General features: G+C 50.6%; 1 non-coding gene across 1 annotated transcript; it reads right to left on the bottom strand.

The window, feature by feature from the left end:
• Nucleotides 1-914: 914 nt before the first annotated feature.
• TRNAS-UGA lies at nt 915-996 on the bottom strand. Its single transcript has one exon. It is a non-coding gene; the product is annotated as a tRNA-Ser (tRNA).
• Between the last annotated feature and the right edge of the window lie 5,004 nt (nt 997-6,000).

Genomic DNA, 6,000 nt, shown 5'->3' with positions numbered 1-6,000 from the left:
GGGTATAGACACAAACCCAGACAGAGTTCAAACTCAGTCCTGCCACTTACTAGCTGCGTGACCTTGGCCAACTTATTTTACTCCTGTGGGTGTCCCTTTCCAGATTTTTAAACTGAGGATATGAATACAATTCACTTCACACGAATGTTGTAAGGATCTTACGTGCTAACATACGCAAAGCGCTTGAAGATTTGTATGTAATGGGCGCTTGATAAATACCAGCTGATATTAACGTCATTCCTACGTGTGAACTACACCAGGATTGAGTTGCTGGCCACTAACCCTGCAATATTTGTGAAAAGTGATAATATCAGCTTGATAAATACCAGCTGATATTAACGTCATTCCTACGTGTGAACTACACCAGGATTGAGTTGCTGGCCACTAACCCTGCAATATTTGTGAAAAGTGACTTCACAACTGCATTTAAGAAAGTCCTTGCTCTAGTTAGCATTTGACTGTGCAGTGTTGGGCGACTCAATCTCGGGTTTCCTTATCTGTAAAATAGGACTTATGTTACCTACATGATAGGGCTATGGGATTAAACGAGCTAACGCAGGCAATCCCAAATTCAGTGCTTGGGACATAGTAAGGATTCAAACATTGGTAGCTGTTAGAGCAAATACTGCTTTATAAAGCCTGAGTTCCCTAGAGCAGACGGTAGCAAGGAAAACACCTCGTCTCCAGAAGATGGGGGTCCGACTTTGCTGCCCAGCGACCCCGAGTTGGCTATGAGCCATAACCGTGGAAAAAAGAAACGGCCTTCCTCAAGTCAAGACGTCCACACCCTCACAGATTTACTCACCCCTTTGCGACTGTTTGGCATCAGAGGAAGAGGTTATGAGACCCAGAGATATGGGTAGCAGGGTAGGCAGGGCGAGCCCGGAAGGGGACCCGGACGCCAAGGGCAAAACCGTAGCCGGCAGGATTCGAACCTGCGCGGGGAGACCCCAATGGATTTCAAGTCCATCGCCTTAACCACTCGGCCACGACTACCTGCTGACGGCCGCCTCCTGCCAGCGATTTTGAAGGCGGGCCACCTCGCAGCACCGGGCCGTCTTGCGCCTGCCTGGACGCGCCGAGACGCCGAGATGCGACGCGGGGAGGGAGGCTCGCTGTGCGGGAGTCGGGTCTGCGTCCACGCGAGGCTTCTCAGTCTGGGGTGCGGGGGTCACCCGGCAGCAAAGGGAATCGGGCGGCGCGGGTGGGATTCAGGGAAGACTGTCCGTGCCCGGAGTCCGCTCCCTCGTCACCGCCGGCCGCGCGTCCGCGGGGTCTCTGCGGAGCGGGCGGTGGTCCCGGCGGCCTCGGATGTGCAGGTGCCAGTGGCCTTGGGAGCGCGCTGGGAGGACTCCGAGTTGCTGGCGTCTGCTGTCGGCGCCCGCCACTAAAACCTCAATACCTCGATGGCCTTCACCTGCTTTGCGCTTTCCTGCTTTCCAAGAACAGGTTGAAACCCGACGGGAGCGCGGGTGCGGTGGGAAGGGCGGGAGGGAGCAGGTGCAGAAGACCACCCGGGAGGGGGGTCCCTGCGCCTCGCCTGCCCCGGGAGGGAGGCCCCTTGGATGGGGAGACGCAGGTCGGACGGGGAGGACCCTGTGCACCTCCCCTAACACACGGGCGGTGAGAGCGCGGCCGCGTCTGGCTCGAGTAATAGGATTGTCCCCGCGCGCAGAGACTGCCTTCCGCGGCCCCCCGTGGAACCGGGCTCTTCTCTCAGTGCAGGATTTAGGGACCACAGGGGTGAGAACTGGGGATCGAAGTGCTTTGTCAAAGCTCCCTCACAGCACAGTCACCAGACTTGCTGATCCGGTCGGGAGAATTCCCTGCGCGCCCCGAGGCCCTCAGGCTCCCGGCGTCTGTTCTCACTCAGGGCCGGCGGAGGGACAGGTGCTCCCGCACTGGGTCCAAGGCTGGCGCCCAGGAAGATCCGCTGAAATCCTGTCCCCCCTCCCACCTGTGAATGTGACTGTTTGAAAAGAGTCTTTGCTGATGCCATCAAGTTATTAAATGGGGTCATTGTGGATTAGGTGGGGCCCTAAATCCAATGATAGTGTCCTTATAAGGAGCAGGAGATTTGGAGGCACACGGGGACACAGCCCACGTAAGGGGGAGGCAGAGGTTGGAACAAAGCGGCTGCAAACCTAGGAGGCCAGCGGAGAGCCATGAAAGAGGTTCTCCTCGGTCCCTCTAGACACACCAACCTTGGAGACACCGTGCACTCGGGTCTCTGGACTCCGGAGCTGTGAGAAGATACATTTCTGTCACTTTAAGCCACTCTCTTTCTGGTAATTTGTTAGGGCAGTCCTGGGCCACCAAGCCAGCTCCCTTCCCGGGGTGCTTGGAACAAGATCCTTGTTCGGGACTCGCTCCCACATTCCACCGCGGAAGCCCACACAAATGGCTAACCTCCTTCCACGGCAAACTTATTTTGGAGCAAACTCTCCTAGGGAAAGAACCCAAACTAAAAGAAATTATTTATGTGCAAAGACACTTGTGATGCTGTTAGTTATAATTAAAGCATTTCCAAAAATGGGAGGGGGTGATGGTATAGCTTAGGCGTTTGAGGGTTGTGGGTTATTTTTCTTTCCTTGTGTTTTTCATGATTTGAAGCACACATCGTGACTCAAATTTTTTTTTAAATGAAGAAGCAGAAATCGTGACTTTATTGCTGGAGCCAGAAAGATGTATTCTCCAGGTACAAGGCTTCAGTATCACTCAGTAGCCAAACGTTGGAGGCACATGGGGACTACTTGTCCACCATGGCCGTGAAGCCCAGTTTTCCTGGGAAGGAAGGAAGCACAGAGAGATTAAGTGTCCGGCCCCAGGTCGCAGAGCTAGCAGGAAAAAGCAACTGAGTGGCTGCAGCTAGGAAATGTGAGTTCACTTGAGAGAGGATTTAGTGCAGAAAAATGCCATGTTCACTTTGGGTTTTGTTGGTTTTTTTTTAATAGGCGTTGTCAATCCAGTTGGCTTTTAAAACTCAATATTGGGCAAATAATCATAACAATTGATAATAATAGTAATAATAATAATAATTTGAGAAATAATTTGGGAGATTGAAGTCCTAAAGTAGCCACGAAGGTGAGGCTGGTGGCCGCAGAGACTGCCACGCTGATGTGCAGATTCTGAGAATTAGTCCTCAGCGAACGAACGTCTAGGTTTGTTTTGAGGAGGGCGTTTGTCTCCTTGGGCCACGCCAGAATCGGCGCCGAACAAAAACCGCCAAAATGCTCTGGAACAGATGAGCTCCGTGTTTGCAAAGCGTTTGCAAAGCAAGGTCTTCTGCTCTTGGCCTTGTTTATTTAGGAAAAGAGGTTTATTATTAATTAAAATAGACCAGTTGTTCAACAATGCAGCTGGAGGGGGGCACGCGTCCAGGAGGGCTGGGGCAGCTTTGCAAGGTGCCCTGCTCCTGGGCCCTCCACCTCATTGCCCCCCGTCGCCCCGTGGATTTCACGCAGAGTAGAAAGTGATCCCTGTGGGCTTGGAGCCAGAGTCATCCTAGTGGTCGTCATGGGGATGAAACTTGAACTTGGCGCGGTAAAAAGGATGAGAGACATGAACCTCCCGTGTGAGGGTGAGGGCAGGAAACCGGCCCTGAACGAGCCGCTCGGAAGATACGGGAGACCACTGGGAACCCCCCCCCCATGCCACAATTTTTTCTCATCTACGCGTAATCACAATGAAACAACTTGGACAATACTGCCACTTGGGGACTAGAAGGGCGTTTGTGTGTGTGTGTGTGTGTGTGTGTGTGTGTGTGTGTGTAACTCTCTCTCTTCGTGAACGTGCACGTACAGAGGTGGATGAAAGCCACGTGCACACAGCAGTGATTCCTCACGCGGAGAACGTGCTGGGACCCCACACAGGTCTGGAAATAGATGCAGCCCCCTCCGGCCCCATCCCAGTCAACAGATTACGGAATATGTTTTGGGTTGAAATGATCATCCTACTCTGTGTAGTTTTCTGTCCCTTCTGATATATCCCACTTCGTTTATTACCCTGTCCTTTTATGTCCCCCCTTTTATATCTTGTCTGCTTTTGTGTTGACTGAACAGTTCTATGTTATTCTATTATTTCCTCTCTACCAGCACGCAAGCTGCATGTTCTTTCAATTTTTCCTTCAATGGTGAGCCTAGAGATCACCACATAGAGTCCTGACCCAACAGTTCTTATATTACCATCTTTCCAGACAATGCAAAGGACTTAATGTTAGAAAAATTTAATTCTATTCATTCCTCTCTTGATTTAAATGCCATTGTTTGCGTGCACTTAATTTTTTTAATGTTTATTTATTTTGAGGGGAGAGAGACAGAGCCTGAGCCAAGAAGGGGCAGAGAGACAGAGAGAGAGAGGGAGACACAGAATCTGAAGCGAGCTCCCTGATGTGGGGCTCGAGCCCACGAACAGTGAGATCATGACCTGAGCCGAAGTCCAAGTCCGTCCGGCGTTTCACCAACTGAGCCACCCAGGGGCCCCTGTTTGTGTGCATTGAAATTCTACATTCATTTTCTCCTCCAGAAGACATTCGTATTGTTTTATTCAGTCAATATTCGCTTTAATTTGACGATAATGTTCCATTTTTATTTGTATTTTCTGCATCTTCCTCTGAGATCCTTTCTACTTTATGTCTTAATCTTCAGGAAGCAGCTGGAATATGGTTTATGAGATAGCTATGACTGGGGGGAACAATGCTTCTGTGAGTGGACAGGAAAAAGCCCAAGGAAACTAGGTTTATTTTGTTTTTAATTTTAAAAAATGTTTATTTGTGAGAGAGAGAGAGTGTGAGAGGAGGAAGGGCAGAGAGAGAAACAAAATCTGAAGTAGGCTCCACACTGCCAGCACAAAGTCTGATGCAGGGATCGAACCCATGAATCCATGGACTGTGAGATCATGGCCTCCGCCAAAGTCAGATGCTCAACCCATTGTGCCACCCGGGCTCAGGCCTAGAAACTAGGTTCAAATGACACAGGATTTGGCAAACTCACTGACAGTCAAGAGAGAAAAAGCTGTCGGGCACCTGCCTTCCATTTACATGCTAATTTCTTTACCGATTCCTGGAGAAGGTCAGAATGTAAGGGGTCTTCTCAGAGAGGACGCAGTAGAGGTGCGATTGCCCCACGACAAAGATGAGCCCGTCCCCCCTTCCGTCCCCATTTCATCTGACCTACTTATGTGTGAGTCCCCAGACTGCCTTCTCGGGAATCTGCACCCCAACAGCCCCCTGAGAACCAGTCCAGCTAGTATTTGGGCTTCAGTCACGGATACAACTTTGACCTTATTCGCAAGACAAAGATTAATGAAAATGTTAGTCACAATTACAAGGTGGTTCTCCTTCAGCAGTGTGATGCTTCATTTCTACTTAGAGAATTTGTTTTTATTCAGTTACAGATCAGGTTAGGTGACATAAGAGAATCTCCAGATGCAGAATATTCATAGCCTGGGGTCCATGAACACCTGGCATAGTTTGCAAAATGATATATGTATGTATCTAGGGGCACCTTTGTGGGAAAGAGGCTTCCCAGATTTTATTTGATATGATCTGGAAGCAAGAGGCAAAAGAAATATACCATGAATCTTTGCTCTAATGAGTTCTTTATCTTGGGAAAGAAGAGAAGAATTTTTCAGCAGCATTTTGTTGGGGGAGAAGATATAAGATGCCTGTGAATGAGCACGAACATTTTAAACCAATTCCCAGGGACTGGTACCAGCCCCCATACCTTCTCTGATGTGGGACTGACCTCCCTCTTGCAGGAACTTGGCAATTACTTACTCTCAGGAAAGATGGTTCGCTCCGTCCTCAGCCCTTCAGCTTGACAGTCTGAGATCGCTTCTGTCCCCTACCGTCCCCCCTTTTTGGGGGGGGTGGGTGGGAGGATCTCATCCGCGACAGCAGGGAGTCTTGCTGCTGAGAAGCTCGGGAAAGGGGGAGCCGCTGCACCTGCGTCTGCGCAGCCGGGCGGGGGCGGCCGGGCCCGGATTGGGGGTGGGGGGCGA

This window comes from Prionailurus bengalensis, chromosome B2, assembly GCF_016509475.1.
Source record: "Prionailurus bengalensis isolate Pbe53 chromosome B2, Fcat_Pben_1.1_paternal_pri, whole genome shotgun sequence".
Classification (NCBI taxonomy): domain Eukaryota; kingdom Metazoa; phylum Chordata; class Mammalia; order Carnivora; family Felidae; genus Prionailurus; species Prionailurus bengalensis.
Note: the sequence above shows the minus strand (reverse complement) of the source record. Positions and strands in the feature narration are given on the sequence as shown.